The sequence below is a fragment of the Embiotoca jacksoni genome, unplaced genomic scaffold, assembly GCF_022577435.1.
Source record: "Embiotoca jacksoni isolate LCO1_2020_lvr unplaced genomic scaffold, fEmbJac1.0.p SCAF_35, whole genome shotgun sequence".
Lineage (NCBI taxonomy): Eukaryota > Metazoa > Chordata > Actinopteri > Embiotocidae > Embiotoca > Embiotoca jacksoni.
Genome location: NW_027185387.1, coordinates 4,075,311 through 4,093,040, shown reverse-complemented (window position 1 = coordinate 4,093,040; position 17,730 = coordinate 4,075,311). Strand labels below are relative to the sequence as shown.

The following is a 17,730-nucleotide window of genomic DNA, read 5'->3' as shown; positions in this document are numbered from 1 at the left end:
CTGGCAGCCAGCTGTGAAGTAAAATATATGATCAAACAGTATCAATAGAAACAGGGAAAATGGTGCATGTCTGACCTGCAACTGGTATTTTTTTATATGCTCACAGGAAACATGGTTATATGAAAAAGAGAAAAAAAAAATCCGGTTATACACTGATGATACACTTTGGTACACTCTAGTGATCCGATTACAATAAACTCTTGCCTTCACAGTGCAGCAGGTCAGCACGAGATTTCTCCTCCTCCCCAGACTTGGGAGTCAAGGCAACACGAGGTATATTTTTTCTGTATTTGCTCCGACGATGCAGTCAGAACGTACTGAGAGTGCACAGAAGCAAGAATGTGCATATTTACAGATAGTCACATTGCTGTAGAAACGTTTATCAATGGTTTGCCGGTTTAGCAGGTGACTTATGGAGACTTCTAGGAGCTTCTTAGTGTCAGTTTTAGTCATACTTTGATAACAAGGACGCGTTACTGTGTGGAGAGATCTTTCCTTTCATCCTGCAGCACTTCATACATGAGCGAGACATCAGCCTTCTCCTGGAGAAATCTGTGATCCAATGACTGAAACCGAAACGTTTCCAATCACCTTATTGGAGAAAGCTGACTGTTAACTGGTTAATTAAGTGCACGTGTGTGAAATATCTTTCACAATAACTTTTTCATTTTCCAGATCAGTGAAAAAGTCAGTCGATTTATATGAACAGTTACATCAGGCGAGACAGCCCGCTGAATTTAAGCATATTTCTAGGAGGAGAAAGAGAAACGAACAAGTCGGCACATGAAGAAGACTTGCGAAACATAAAACGCAAATTAGCTGCATGGTAAACACCGTCTGAGCAACAGTGGAGGGTCTCCAGTACATTCTGCCATTATTTCATCAAACACATCCAAAAATCAGAGAAAGCTGTTTGGAACAACTTTCCAGAAATAGATGACAAGTTGTAATTTGTGTCAAACCCACAGCTTTGCTCACTTGCTTTGTTGTTTGGTGAGCTGACAGTGCTGCTGGGGATGAATCAGAGCCACCGAAGAGGAGGATGGGTGCATACGTGTTGTGCTGAAGACGTTGCAGCCACATCGGATGTGACTACACGTGCAAACTGGACCGGTTTGTGGCTGCCGGTCCACTTTTTCATGTTTACTTTTTGTTTGGGGGTAAGATTTGGATTAAAGTCACTTCTTTAAATTCCTCTCTCTGGTACATATGCAAATTAAAAGTTAGTTACATATTTGGGGAAATATGTTTTTTTGTGCTTTGTTGCAGCCGGAGCCACCTCGAGTCAACATGAAGTCTGAAAACGGCGAGCCAGGCTCCGTCCAGAGGTAACAAAATCCACCTAGCAGAACCTTTAAACCTCAATAATTAACATCGCATAGCTTTTTATTTCTTAGAGAAGCTTAAGTTAATTTAAGTGGTTAATTTAGGTCAAACTAATTAGAGCTACGTATTGTTAAATTAAACGACACTCTGCAACTACTTTCATAAATTTGTCTTCGGCATGTACGTAGTGCATCGAAGTTTCCAAATGGGAAATGTCCCACTTCCTGAATGCAGCATGTTTCTTGGCTGGAAGCAGTTGCCAAGCAACCAGTGAAGACTCAAGGAAGTTAATGCTCCTGGCCAAGAAATAACTGCAGATCCCATCATAAAAACAGCCAATTGTCATTAGTACACCTATTTTTCTTTTTTTACTGATTAAACAAACAAACTAAAAGATATTAATAAGTGAGCTTTAGAACTTTGAACAGAGCCAGACTATCTGCATCCCGCTGTCTCCAGTCTTTATGATAACCTACACGAAATGACAATTGGCTCCAGGTACATTAAGGGCCTGATTTACTGAAGGTTTTTGCGAGTGTAAAATCACGTGCAAAAAAATGTCCAAGCAGATCTACTAACGACGTGCAGTGAGGATTGTGTCTTTCAAATGTGCGATTTATCACACGTTGTCCATGTTGCGTGTCTGCCTGCATGCATATGTAATATTGGGCGTTTCTGCTTGAAGGGGCAAAATACTGGGAGGGGAAATGGAAATATAACAATTTATCACCCGCAATGATATTTACTAAACTTGAAAGTAGAAATAGGAAAAGTGATTGTTGTGTATTTTAGTACGACTGAAAGGTTTGTATTAATCAGATGATGACGGGTGCTCTTATTGTGGTGAGAAGGAGACGCAGCGAAAACAAAGAATACGTAGAGAAGGTGGTTTTATAGCCGTGGAAACATTTTTTAAATGACGGAGGGAAAAATTATTCAGACATATCGTTTGTCCAGCGATGACATTTCTGAGTTATTGAATAAGCTGAATGAGGCTTGACAGCCAACAACATGGGGAAGCCACGAAATACCAGCAATTAAAAAAAACTTCTGACAACTCAGCATTGTCCTGCCATTCCAGCTTATCGCTGCTTGGATATCCCGCCCAGTCACGTTATTCAGGTGAGTTGTCACAGGTCCTGAATGAGTCCCGCAAAATTCACAGGTCGGCTATAGGCTTCGTAAGGCTCACGAGCACCCGCGAGGCGCTGAATGAAACTAATTCACCTGCTCTTCACAGAAAGATCTGGACCTGCTGATCGGTGTTTGTTAGAGGATCTCATCCACCGTTCCTCCTGTTTTATTATTAAGCCTTTTTTTTCTTCCGCCTTTTTGTTTTTCCCACAGTATTGACTTTCTCCTATATAGCGTTTTGTTCTTGTCATATTTCTATTTCTTCATTTCAATGGGATCAGATTTCCTTTTCCTTTTGCGGTCGCTCTGTTTTTCATTGCTGGAATCACTTTAACACGCAAACCCCTCATTTAAATACAGCGATTTGCACCTGATTTCAATGACGCAATTACTTTTAGTAAATCACCCGCAAAACGGGTGCACAAAAAATGTGCTAGCTTTTGGAAGGAACACGCAATTTAGTACCCTTTATTTAAGATCTTAGTAAATCAGGCCCCAAGTGTAGAGACACGAAGGTGGAATCAATCTTTTCATCTAACCCTTGGCAAGAGAGCAACACGTGTGTTATTTAAAATGTCAGACTACTCCTTTAAAGAAACCGGCTTTAAGATGGAGACGAAACAAACCATAATCAGATATGGTTTGTTTTGTCTCCATCTTAAAGCCTCCCATCAGTGGCTACCAGACAATCCTAAAAAATAATGTCAAGAGTCTTTTGTTGAATTTTAGAGCATTATACCTCTGATCTGCTCCCTCCATACAGCATCTGCCCAGTTACCGTTTAAAAGGTTTACACCATCACTCATGTCTTGAATTGGCATTTTTGAATTCAGTCTTAAGCCATATTTTATTTAATCGCGTCTCCATAAAGGGTAGTCACAGCATGATCATGTATATCCTGTATCAAATTATGTGTCCTGTGCATTTCCACCTTATAAATTGAACATTTCTTACTGTAATTATCTGGATGTACTCTGGTAAATATTTGTTTTTAAAATGATTGGAATTACAGTGCACCAAGCAGGTCGGACATGTCAGTGGAGCGATCAGTCTGGATTCATGTATTCATGTCCTCTGTGTTTCTCTGACATTTTCACCAAGCAAACAAGAAATCAATACACATCTTTAGGTCTCCTCCTCCACACTAATTACAGCTTCACAGCATTACAGTGATCACAGCGCTCAGTCCTCTGATGACAGAGGAGCGAGATGGAGGAAAATCATTACACTCCAAGTTCATTTCACTATCTCAGCTTAAACTAGCCACCACTGAAGGTCAGCTCAATTAATGTGCATTAATTGGACAATAGTAATCTGCTACAGCACTGCAAAGTCAAATTATTGTGCTAGTAGTTTCTTCAATAAAGTTAATGTCTTGGAGGACTGTTAATAAAGTGGAAAGCGGACTTCCAAAGTCAAAAAGCTAAAGGTGCGCTGGTTGTAGAAGATCAGGAATAAGCTCCCTGCATAAGATGGGGGAGGCAAACAATAAATTGTCTTTCTTACAAGTTCTACTTGAAAAAAAAAAAAAAAAAAAAAAAAAATGCTGTTGTCTTCCTGGAGGTGGTGGAGAAAAAGCTTTCGTGTTTCTCCCCACGTGAGATAAATTATTGCCACACATAAAAACTATCATTGATATCTAGAGAAATGACAGCCTGGTGCGGTGATGAAAGATTGGGCTGATGGGAGCTCTGACAATGCTGAAAATGTGAGGAGGAAGGCCAGGGGACTGCACCCTGAAAGATAAGTAGGACCAGCCCTGTCAGGGAAGCGACTATAAATAATTGGCTTTTTTTTATAGTGATTCGTTTGCTGGTGTTGCACTCGGGCTCAAGGTGGATGTACACGGGCTTAAGCAGGAAGAGTATCCTAAGGTCCTCTCGCTCACTCAGATGCGATTTGGTTCCGGTAACGTCCCATTTCACAAACGTAATTTACATTTTAATGCTGGAAGAGTAGGCGCGCCACAAGAGGAGTTAATGTCAAGCAAATTACAAGATGCAGTTTGTTTATGGATCAGAAACCATGAACGTTCTGAGTCAGGAGATTTCAGACTCTGACACATCTGACACACAAATAAGCATTTACCCAAGTTGGAATGATGTTGAAGCAAATACAAAAAAAATCAACCAGAAACAAACTGAAAAGTTGGAAATTTCTCATAAAAAAGCAAGCGAGAGACCAAAAGGCAGGAGAGAGACACAGAGAGAGAAATAAGATTGTATAGAATAGAAACTATATTTCCTTAATGCTTCATTGTAATAAATTAAAACTCAGCAGCATTCAAATAGAGTAACGAGATACACGACACCACTGAAAAGTCACAACATGCCTTCCAAATATCGATAGTTTTATCAGGACAGGGTCGACTCTAAATACAGTTAACGCTGGGCGTCAACCTTCTCACAGCAGGGTGGTGGCAGGCTTGTCTAAAGTGAGCTCTGACCTGAGTCCATCCTAAACCTGACTGTTGTTGGCCTTAAATCAGCGAGTTAAATGCAGCCAAAATTTTGGTCAACTTCTTTTCTGCTGTTTATCCTTATTAATTTGTTCCATGTTGTATCGCAGCGCAGATACAGAACGGCAGTGCTGATCAGTCTTTGCCTGCCTGGATGACATTGAAACCAACCTTACCTAGTCTGTATTTGCAGCTGGAAACAAACCACAACCTCATGTGAAGTACGGGAGCTACATCAAAGCAACTGTTCAGTCGAGTGTGTCAGAGTGTGTAAATTATGTATTTCTGCCTTGTGATCCTTGTGACTAAAGATTAAAAAAAAAAAAGTTTGTTGAATTTTTCAGTCTTTTGGTCACTAATTAACCTTTTAATACATGAATTTGTTACTCAAACTGGACTTCCTGGACAGTAAAACAACACGCCCCCATTGATGCAACCTCCTGTTGTTTTAAGGCAGGACTGTTTTCAGTTTTCTGAACCCCCGCTTAGGCAGCAGAGCCAATTCACTCCTCCAATTTGAATAATTTCAGATACAATATCTTCATAAAAAAGTAAGGACATTTAGTTTTTTGTCCTGTAAACTAAGTTGACACAAAAAACAACACTGTTATTAGTATCCTCATGACTGTGTTTCCACAAATGAAGATGCTTGTAAATCATATCTTCTGCAATGCACCAGTTAATTACAAGGCAAACAAACAACAGTTATATAGTTACGCAGACAGGAGCTGCTTGTCTCTGGTGGGTTTTGACCCAAATTCTCTTACATCTACCAGGAGTTTGTTCTCCCCAGAAAAACAACAGCATTTATTGTTTATTCAAAAGCTTGGAACAACTCGTGTTTCGCTCTTCCTGACAAGTGAATAAATGTGAATAAATGACTGTCATTGATCGGCAGTAAAGACAGAAGCTGTGCAGTGCTGTTAAATGACTAAAACAAAACCTGCTAGTGATGAGGTCAGAGTGGATGGCTGAGAGGACAGTGTTTGAATTCAGCACTGTTCCGTCTCATCAGCCCTTTTATTCATTTGTTTATGTATTTCATGGTAAAGCCAATCTTTTTCTAACCTTAATCACGATAAATAGCTTCTGCTAACGTTTAACCAAGCAGTTTTAGCTACGTAAAGTTCATCAGATAATGAAGGATAAAGCCGGAAGATCATAAAGAGTCTAATGAAACATCTCTATTTTGTCATTTAAGAAAGAGGGCTCATTTATATGATACAGATCTTTGTGTAATCCACTGAGTATCAGGAGGTTTTGCTGTGATATAATCTCTGTGGCGATAACACTGTTTTGATGTGGAAGGAAAACTGCACTGACATTAAATAAAAAATAAAAATAAAAAAAAAGACAGATGCAGCTGGACAGGAGGTGAAAGACAATCCTGTTGGAGGACAAAAGTCTTCCACGCTTGACAGATTAAGGCAAAAGACTCTGGGAAAACAAAAGCAGCTTTTCAGCTTACATGCTCCCCGTGCCCTGCTTCAAGAAAATTAAAAGGGCCTCCAATTGCAGGTTGTGAGATTTTGATATTTTGATAAGATGGGCATCGCTCTTTTAGCCACCCACCTATTTCTCACAGTGTCAGTCTCCGTTTTAATTATAGTCCAGAAACACTGTTCGCATGAAGGTTTGTCGAACTATTTTGAAGAACGAACCAATCAGGGACCAGCGGGGGTGGCTAAGTGCGATGACATTTAAGTCAAGTGGGTTTTTTTCTTTCAAAATGTAGTTCTAAATAGTGGCGGTGGTAGAGTGTGATGAGGAGATATGAACAGTCGTAGCAACGCTGGAAAATCTTGAGGAAATGAGGCCGGAGCAAGGACAGAAAAATATATTTCAAGAAGTGTACAATGGCGTTGCACTTTGAGTTTCAGCCATAGACTGTATATAAAATCGAAGTGGCCTCTGGGGCTGAAAAGTGAAGCCAATGCAGAAGTGCTTTAATGTGAAACATCGCTGAGAGAAAAACCTCTAGCCCCAATAGACCCCTATTCAACAGCATCCGAAATGCCAGACTGAAGGCTTCTAAACGGCTGTTCACAAACCAACAGGTGACATTGTGGTGGGTTGCTGCTTGGTGTCAGGGCACAACGTATGCTATATAGTGCTCAATGCTGATTGGTTAAAGGCTGCGCCAATAGTTTTAACATGAATCCGAGGTCTACGCATTAAGATGCAATGGTTGGAAACAATCCCTAAAGGAGCTTAGCCAGACCCATAAATCTATGCAGTGAATCTGGATCTCGTAATACCAGGCTATCAGTCTTTATGACTACCTAAAGGATCAAACCTACGCCATGTGTATCGGAAAACACAACGTATAGTGAGGAATGAAGGCTTTGTTTCTAAATGCTTTTCGTGTTTTTGGCCACACTCATAGCATTTGTGATATTTTGGATTCAAATAGAAAACCAATTGTGAAGGTTTATGTATGTCTACAAAGGAGACAGTGTTGGTAGTATATTATAATATACTATAATACAGCTCTTCACTGACCTGTGACACTGCCACTCTTGATAGAAAATGTGGAGGCGCAACTTTTTCAACTGTCTTCAAGTACTTTTTCTGCTCACTCAAGATGATAGGAAAGGGTGAAGAAAATAGATGCAATATATCTATTTACAATTAACTAAAGCCTGTTTTTCACTGAGTTACAGTTGAAAAAGATGGCATACTAAGCCATTCCAAGAGGATTGCATCGTGTTTAGTTATTTACAGGTTGTATTTGGTGCTCTGTTTAGCTTAACACAGAAAGAAGAAAAAGGGGAACAGCAGAAGTTCTTAGAGTAATCCTACTTTATCAATACAAATAACCCAATTTCGCAACAATAGATGCTATAGTTTTTGAAAACATATTGCTTAAGTGGTATCCAGGGCTGCAACAGTGAATTGATTAATAGATTAGTATTAAAAAAAAATAAAAATAAAAAAAAAATATAAAAATAAAAATAAAAATATATATATATATATATATATTGATAACTTAACATTTAAGTAATTTTTTGCCAATAGTGACAACCATGCTGGATTCTTAAGGCTTGAAAATGTTTGTATTTTGTGTTTTATAACTGTTTAGTTCAGTTTTAGAGTTGTCCATTGGTTGAACACAACATTTTTCATTTTCACTTTTTTTTTTAACAATATATAATAATTTTCTGAAATAATAATCAGTATTAAAATCAGGCATTATATTTAGAGCAAAATATAAAACGGTCCACTTCCAGCATGGCATGAATGACAAGCTGCTGGTAAATCACATGTGACTTTGTTCAACTTAATGATATCTGGATCACAGCTTCACACTGCAGCTGCCTGAGTGAACTTCCACTTCACAGACTGACAGGTCAAGCAACTTCACAGTCATGAATCCCTGACGTACCAGAGCACTCGCGGGTCTAATAACACAGCCTCTTTGCTGCTACTGCAAATCATCAAAGGCTGCCAACTTTGATTGTTAACATGTGCCTTTGAGCTGTGTTGGACTGTAACGTGATGGATCTCTGAACGCACCAATGGAAAGAATGATGCTTTCTTTTTCTTTTCTTTTTTAACATGCCAATATGTGGATGCTTTTATCCCCTAAATGTCTAGTAATCAGGATGGGGAAGTTCTACCAGGCCCCTGATATTGCAATTGTTTGTCAGGTAAGAGTCTCATGACTTAAAATCTCTTTAAAAGCAAGTTCAAGTAAAACTACCTGCTGATTTCTGTCCTGGTCCCCATAGCAGCATGTACGACAAGTAAAGCTGTGGCAGCAGCGGGCTTAGAGATGGGTGAATGGAGTTGTTTTTCCTCGCCTGCTCTGGCAAAAAAATCAAATGCAGTCATCACAGCAATAAAAGCTCGAGTGCTCGTGAGCTATCCTTGGGGAACTAATGGAGCAGAAGCCTTGGATGTGTGAGGTGCAGGTGTTGCAGCCCCGACTAAACTCACAGGATTTCACTGCCTTCCTCCACGGGTGAAGTAAGGTAGGGGGTTGAGACTGCCTGGAAATGATCAGCTTACGCTGCAGCTGTGAGGCATGTTCGCTCCTGTGGAGATGGGATGGTGTGTTTAAGTCTATGTGAGTGTGCATATGCATTGTGGGTGTCTGTTGTGGTTCTGAGCCTGATTATGATACCGTGTAGGCACCAGGCGAATTCAAGGCAACAACTGACAGGGGAGGAAAAAAAATAAACAGCTTGAATCTTTATCCAACAGCTAATTAGTATGCAAGTAGACTTACTATAAATATATATTTTTCCACTTTAAAACACCCAGTTTCAACTCTGGTGAAATACATTAGAACATAGTGTATATCTCACTCTTTTATGCATGTTGAAGCATTTAGTGAACATCTGTAAATTGGAGCTACAGAAAACAACCTGGGTTACACTCTCCCCATTTAAACTGCATTAAAATCTGAAGATTTGTAACGTAATGTGTAATTTTCTTTTTGTTTAAATGGATTTTACAAAATTGGTATTGAAAAAACTATTATTCAGGAACCAGCATCAAAGTCAAGGGGTCAGTACCGCTATTGAACAATTTTGAACAATATCAAGCCCTACCACAACCTAAAAAATTATCCATTTATTATCATAGAGAACTAAAGGAAATAGAAAATATTCACATTGGAAAAGCTGGAATCAGAGAATTACAGCTCAAAACAATTAATTCATTATTAAAAATAGTTCCTGATAGCCGAACTTTCTGTCATTCAACTACCCAGCTAGTTGTTGCACCTCTAGGCTGCAGCCACAGTGAGCAGAGAGCTCTTCTCATTCATGGCTTAGTACTGTGGAATCTGCCGGTTGTACTGCCACTTATGTCCGACCCTACATTCACTAGATTTGTTGTTAGACTCTTTAAAATAGAGCTGTTAAAAGGTTCTTAAAAATAACAGCATTAAGTGACATCACGGCTACAGCAGACCAATATTTTCAAGAATATCTTCTATATTAGTGGATTCATCATTTGGCCTATAAAATGCCAGAAAATAAAGAACACCTTGTTTAGTTGCCCAAGACCGGACATATTCAGTTTTTACTATAAAATAAAATTAAAAAAACCACATTGACACCTCATAATTGAAACTGATACTAGAGAATGTTTTCTTGAAAAATGTATTCATTTTAGATTAATTGATTGGATTAACTAAAAAAAAAAATCTGGTAACATCATGGTGGTTTTGAGTCATCATTAAACTGCAAATATGCACTTAAATTTGGTGTAAATTCAAGCCTGAAATAAGTACAGTATGGCCACCTTTGTTCCTGCATCACTTCAAAGACTGGTAGATGCTCAGCTAACAAATTTACACAAACACGTGAACGTCCAAAGCGCAAGATAATACAGCTTTGTTTAGAGGCAGCCGATAAGTGAGTAAACTGCTTTGAAGTTAATGCGCCTGTGTTTTATCGCTAGTTGGCGGATTAAGCAGGTCATTACCAAAAAGCTTATAACTCAGGTCTGCTCAGGGATTAAGCAAACTCTTAATCAAATGGAAGAGAGACAAGAGAAAAATATAGGCATCGCTTTAGAGGTAGGCAAAGGATGCAGCAAGTTGTGAAAGGAAGGGAGGATGTTAAAGCATAGATGATAATCATGCTGTATAGGATTTAGTGCACACGGTCTGCAGTCGCTGCAACGAGAATCTGGACCATGTTGGCAACTCGGAGGTGAAATGGCATCGTACATCAATTGTGGATTTGGGGTTTAATAATTCTTGCATGCTAAAAATCTATAAACAGCAAACTGACCTCAAGGAATCACTGACTGACTATGAACCAGTGTGACTCCAGCTTTCTTGAAGCAAACATTACTATCAGAAAATGAAGGTGAAACGTGACCTTGTTGTTATAGATGAATGGTTTCTTTGACCCTAATGACAACTTCTCATACTTCTGTCACTTAGTGAAGTATACTTGAAATTATAATAATTGTACACAAAATGTTTCACCTTTTTCTTTCACAGACGGGATGCCAAGCGTGAGATCCGGAGTAGCTGCCACCCCAAGCACCTTTTTGTGTTCTTTGTGCCTGTAAATGCCGGCGTTTGTGCGAATGTTGAATAGATTAAATGTTTTACTTCTCTGCATTGAGCGGCTCGCTTCTTCTCGTTCCTCTTTTTTCTTCTCATTATCCGCCAAACAACTAGCAAACAGCTAAGTTCTGACACTAGCCAAACGTCATCATTAACTCTGCTGAAGCATGTGCAAATATTCCACGACTAAAACAATACAACTGAATCCATATCCCTTTTTGTGTTGTGATTATGAAAACAAACGGAACAGCAGTAAGCAGCAAGTACCGGCATGTGTTTTTTTTTTCCGTTGGTCTCAATACAACTAAAGCAGAGTTATGCATAACATTACTGTACACAAAATGACCACTGATTTGATACACAAATAATCTAACACGCCGACCGTGTGACATAAAACATCAGGTATGAACTGGTGTGCGATTATTAAGAGATTATAATAGAGCTGCATGGGGCTGTGCTTCAAAGTCTCAAATCCAGCAGTTTCTCCTCACGCGGGCACACACTCGATGAACCCAGGGTTAGTTCAAAGAGCTCTGGTCTTTCCTTATCCTATCAAAAATGATGTGCCGTGATGGCAAGAGGGGACTTGTAGAATATCTGCTTAATAATTTCATCACACAAGCAGGACCGGGTCACTTTTCACAGTGGATAGGAGAGTAGATTTGAGATTTGTCAAGCACACATCTGCATGCCGGCGAGGCTGCGGTGCACATCAAGTGTTATTTCATTTAAAAAAAAAACAAAAAAAAAAACCAGCCAGTTCTAACAAGGCCATAATCAAGGAGTCTGCATAAGCAAAGTATTTACACAAAATGCCATCTAAGGAATGTGCTCTCCTCTGCGTGGGCTTGTTGGGACTCGAGGAGCTGAAAGATACTCTTATCCTGAATGTGGACAGAGACGACTGTACTGTTGTTGACACTGACCTCTTCTAGTCCATTCACATAGAAATGAACAACTGGCTGAACATCCTGTTGACCTTCACCGCCGTCCTTCCACAGCTCGATCTTCTGGAATTTTCGGTATGCAGCTTCCTCTGCAGCTGTAAATGCGGAGACAAACAAAAAGGCAACTTACACTCAAATACTTGAATTGGTTATGCATAATGTGCAAAAGCATGTATGTGTAAGTGAGTAAAAGGGCATGATGGACAGCTTGTTTAAAGAATAATACATCCTCTGTTTTACCATACAGTGTATAACAGGCCTATTCACACAGCAGCCTGCAGGCCATACACGGCCTTTTGGAATATGTTCTATGGCCCACGAGAGGCTGCCTGCAAATTATTCGAAACCAAAGACATGCAAGCATGTATACAAGTAGGAGCGAGTGAACCCTGAGTTAAATCCTGAGGACTGGCGGACCACAGAGAAAATCCCGTTTGCAAAGCCAACAGCGAGCTACCAAATATCTCTCCTGAAGCTAAAGAGACATTGTGAGAATCTTATATCGAAATATATTGTCTCTTTGTTATGTATTATGTGGAATAATCCATATTTGTCTGCATGTTTCATTTGAACTAAGCTCGTCGCTTAAGTTTCACCATTTGTTCTTAAAAACACCTGAAAGACTTATTAGCCGCATGCGTCTGCCAACTTGTTGCGAAACCACATTCTTGCCACCCATTCATCAATTTCCAATACCTTCTTTTTCTATTCAGGGTCACATGGAGGTGAAAGGAAACACTCTGGAGAGGTTGTTGGTCACAGGCTCGGTTCAATCAGGTAAAATAATGCACATGTTCACTGTGAAGGTTTAGTTACTACTCAGTTGATAAACATGCAGAATAATTAATTGCACATTTCTCTGAGCGTTTTCATTCGGGCAGGCTCTACATCCTTCAACAGTCTAAATGTTTCCAGAGGTAAATTATGACTGATTGCTCCAAAGCAGCTTTTCAACACAAACCTTTGTGAAGGAAACAAAATTAACCGTGGCTAATTATTACCTTAAATCAAAGCGGCGCAGACTTTGACAGTGATGCGCTACAAATTAAAATGAGAAAACAAATGCATAAATGTAACTGCAGCCCCGATGAATTTATAGGCTTTTCACCAGCAGGGTCATTAATGAACAGCCAATCTATCAGTGCAAATTTGCAGACTAACATGGATTCTTTACTCTGCAATTAATCTAACCAATTTACTCCCAGCCCCTGTTGAAACAAGCCATTACATTGAAGAAGGTGCTAAATCGCCACATCAAAGAGAACATATTGATCTTTTTATGAAATGTGCTTATTGACAAAGCACTTAAATTAGATATTGTAGAAATTAAACCAGCTGGGCTCCCTTCTGTCGCTGCACAGTTCACTGCAGTTTCACAGTGCTTGAAGAGAAAACAGACAGAGGGAAGGCCAAGAGGAAGATGAGATGAAACGGACAAATCAACGGCGATATATTTCAATGTAATGCTTTCAAATTAGAGATAAGTTAAATTAGCCATACCATCATTCATTACCACTGTGATTAACCCCAAATGAATATCTGAAACTAAACGCTAATGGGCATTTCTTTTCTGTCTTCTTTCACCGAGTGCCGAGTTGAACCAAAACTCCCTGTTCATCATAAATATACTAAAGCTCGTCTACAACAAGTAAAAAAAAAAAATTAAAAAAAAGATGTGGAGAGACCAGCTTTCCACCAATTGTTATCAGAGTTACTGTAATATACCAACCATAACACCTGCAAACATTACAATATACACTGATTAAAGTCTGAGAAAAGAATCTACCCTTTAATTCTATATTCTGACAAAACTAAACAATCGGAGGATGCGTGTGATGATCTGTGTGAAGACAGCTTTCACCTGAATGAAAGCACGTTGCCAACCAGCCAGAGTGAAAAGGAAGCAAAAATGTCAGCAGTCTTAATCAATATTTCCTGGCTACTGTGTGAAGATACTGATGCTTTTTGAGGCAGGTGTGCTGCAGGCAGATGGCGAGACGTTGAAAATGAGAGTAAACATCAGCCTGCGGTAGCTTGATCTTCCCAGAGCTTATCCTGCACCGCTCCTGCCATCATTTGCAGGCAACGTCTCGTTCTGGGTATCTCTTCCCTCTAAACATCTGGATATACTGTAGTTGCCACGTTGCTTAAAGAAGCATCTTAGCGGAGCCACTTACACAGAAGCCATAATTAGATGGTCAAGAGTTACATACTAATGCATGCGTTAACCCAAAAGGTCCATCACACAGACTCGCAGCTCTATCCGCTTTGTACTTAACGTTTCGAGAAGTCACAGGGGCTGAGTGCAGATACGCCATTAGGTTTCTTAATCTCTTCTCTAATCACTATGCCTTAAAGTGGATAACCAGTTTCTTAGGTAATCTGCGCATATGTCTCAAACCCCAAATGGAAACAAAAACACAATCCTAGTGGTGCCTCTTCGACTTTTTGAGTGTCACTTAAACCTTATAGGAGCTTCTCAACACGCGTTATGGTTGTAGCAGCATTTCCATGTCTGGAAAAAAAAAATATGTCTCCAACACATCAGATGTCATTGTGATATCTTTAAAAATATAATAGTGCGCTCGTTAAGCGTCGAGGGAAAATGATCTGTGGCACGACATCACGGGTCAAATATTTAGTACGTGAGGTGACTGCTGACATTAATAATGAAATGAAAGGCATCGTGATCTATCTGATTGAGCTCAGCAGGTGATTGATTACCAAACCCGATTTTCTGGAAACCGTTGACGTGTTGATGTAAATGCCGCTCTCGATCAAAAGACGGTCAGACTACAACAATTAGCAGTTAGCAGTGTCGTTAAACATTATTCACTGTGAAAGGGAAAGCACGAGTCTACCCCAACTAACAGCGCTCCAGTTCATTTCGTTAACGCATCAGTGCTAACAGGCAGGCTAACTGTTAGCTGCTGGCTTGTATTACACTAGCTTTGTGTAAATAATGAACTGAATATCTGTTCAGATATCGGCGTATACATTTTAAACATGTAAAATAAAGAATCACGATTGTGAATAAAAAAAAAATTCTCCCATCGCCAGACGATATATGTAAAAAAAAAAAAAAAAGCTTTGACTTTGAATATATTTCATCCTGAGCACCATCACAAAGGTATAATCAGTTCACTACAGCAGAAAACACTCCTTATTAACTTACAAAAAAAAAGTCGACAGTTTTATTCCTAAAGTCAAACTGGGGCAAAGTATGAGTTCTAAAAATAAACTTTTATGGATGTGTAATCAAGGGCAGCGAAAGCCAAGCAGCACTCTAATTCCTCTTCAAGGTGGTTTGGCATGTGGCTCTCCAAGCTTAGCGCCGCGCTGACACCATTTTCATAGCCTTTACATATGGACCCATTCAATCGACCTTTCTTAAGCAAGCGGTTGACATCCTGCATATGAATCATGAACATCAACTTTATGGCTCTCTCCTGTGAATACATTTTGAACATTAGGCTGAGGATATTTCTTTTATGACGGTTTGACGGAGAATGATGTGAGGTTATTAATTATTCTAGTCGCTCCTCGTTTGCTGCCATCGTGACACATGCGGCCATCTATCAGGACTTTTAGTTAGGGTAAAAAGAGAGAGGGAGGACCCATCTGTTGGTGCATTCATAATACACTCATTTTCTCTGGGGAGTCAGGGGCTGGCCAAACATTGAATGAACATTGAATGATCACACCACTGATGCCACCATGGTGCCAGCCATCATTGACCATCTGATGCCCGGAGCAATATCCAAGAATTCTGAGTCTGCAAAGTGAAGAACTCAATTAACTGAGATTTGCTTGCAGAGCCGCAGTGAACTGATTAAATGTGATCACCTCTCATCCCATTTACAAAGAGTACTCTGACAAATAGTTCAAAAAAAAAAAAAAGAAAAAAAAATGAAATGCTAATGTAGGAAGGGTGGTTTTTTTTTAATGGTTATGTGCGCAAGAAAAATCTACATTTAGACAATTCAATTGGTCATGAGGCCGTCACTGCCATGACATATTTGTCTGATTGCAATTACTTTGCATCATTGTTAAAATCGTCTCCATTTGTCTGGGAAATAAACTGATGGATGAAACTAACAATAAATGTCATATTTCCATGTCATTTTCCACCAAGGTTCAAGGTTTGACTGATAACATCTCATCCTCTTCTGTAAAATGAGTGCACAATTAGTGCCACTATGGTACACTGTTTATTTTGATTATTGGTAGCTGTCATTTTTTGTAACTTCTTCTTTGAATAAGCTATATAAAGTTTAGGTATTTTTGTCATATCTGCCCTTTGCAATTTATGTGTACAAAACCTAAAAAGCAAACAGAAATATAATGTTTTACTTTTTATATGGCTCCATGTGCATTGCCATTAATCGTCTCTTCTTCTTTATAAGGTGTATAATCAAACTATCATCAGGCTTACACTAATAGTTCCATAAATGAAAAGAAAAATCATTCATTGCAATTATTTGGATAACAATTCATCATCAACTAAAATTTCATGATTGTGGCAGCCCTATTTGTCATTAGAACAAAGACAAAAGAGAAGGGTGTATCTTTTCCGTGTAATTAACCACGTTATATGTTTTATATAAAAAAAAAGATTAAATAAAACATGCTCATTATCTATTCTTAATGACCTGTCAAAGTAATAAAAACGAGATGATCAGGGATACAACTTCATACTGTATGCAATGAAAGAACAGTGTTTTTACATTATTGATCTAATTAGTTAAAAAGTAGACCAAACATCAAATCAGTGCCAAAACACAGATCTTTACTTCAAACCAAAAGGCTGAGCGCAAATCATCGCTTTATGAACCTCTGAGGGAGGTAATGTGATTTTTTTGTTCTTTTTTTTTTATATAAGCCAGAATTCAATCAATGAGCACACTTGAAAAGCTACTAACCTGGGGGCCCAGACTTGTCACCAATGCAAGGCATATTCTCCCAAAGCAGCAGTCCCATGCCAACCTCTCTCAACTCGCAAAACATTAGGGTAATTTTCACACTGGATTTAGCGAACAAAGAGGACTTCAGTGGGACTGCGTCACATGCTGAGAGATGCGTTGTGCCTGTCACAAGTACTCAGGAATATAGATAGTCAATTCTGATGTTATTTAGTGGTGCTTTGCATACATTTAGGGGCTCTGTCACTCTCTTTTTGTGCCTGTGAAAAAAAATGCAGATCTGGAACTTATGGCCATATCGGGTGCAGCTGTTTATCCACTTTCTTCTTTCCCATGCATGCGGAGGCTGTTTTCCCATTTGTGAATTCCCTAAAAGTCCACATCCTTCCACATGACACCTGCGGCGACATGAGGTAGTTACCCTTCAACTAAACCAACACTCTAAGGTAGTTTTTGCATTCAGTCATTAGATCGTGGTAATGTCAGCGTTAGAGTGACACAGTTAAAGGCAATGAGAAGAAACGCGCTCTGGGGACGGAGGTGGAGTCGACGCGCAAACACACTACAAAACACAGAAACTTGAAAACTGGAGAGTCTCTGAGAGGGTAAGTCTTGGAGTGGGAGGCAGCAAAGGAAAGCTTGAAAAAGGCAAGCCGAGATGAAAGCAAATAAGACTTTGGAAGTTTTTGGAAGCTGAGCAAATACCCTTGGTGCCTGTCAAGACTCTGTGGTGCTCTCTGTAGTGAACAAGCTTTGGCGATGGAAAGACTACACCATCAGACTCCAGCAATAAGTCACAGAATGAGAAAACAGATCTACGCTGACAAACCTTAGCAACAGCAATAAACCAGTTACGGCACAGGGATTATTCATCATCTCATTAAACAGAGAAAGCTAAAACTAGAGAAAAAC

General features: G+C 39.4%; 1 protein-coding gene across 1 annotated transcript in view; it reads right to left on the bottom strand.

Moving 5' to 3' along the window:
- The window catches only part of LOC138208054 (D-glucuronyl C5-epimerase B-like), a 53,426-nt gene that overhangs the window by 17,871 nt on the left and 17,825 nt on the right, over nt 1-17,730 (bottom strand). The window contains 1 exon segment of the mRNA XM_069165702.1: nt 11,876-11,991. The gene's annotated coding sequence lies outside the window, so the exon portion shown is untranslated.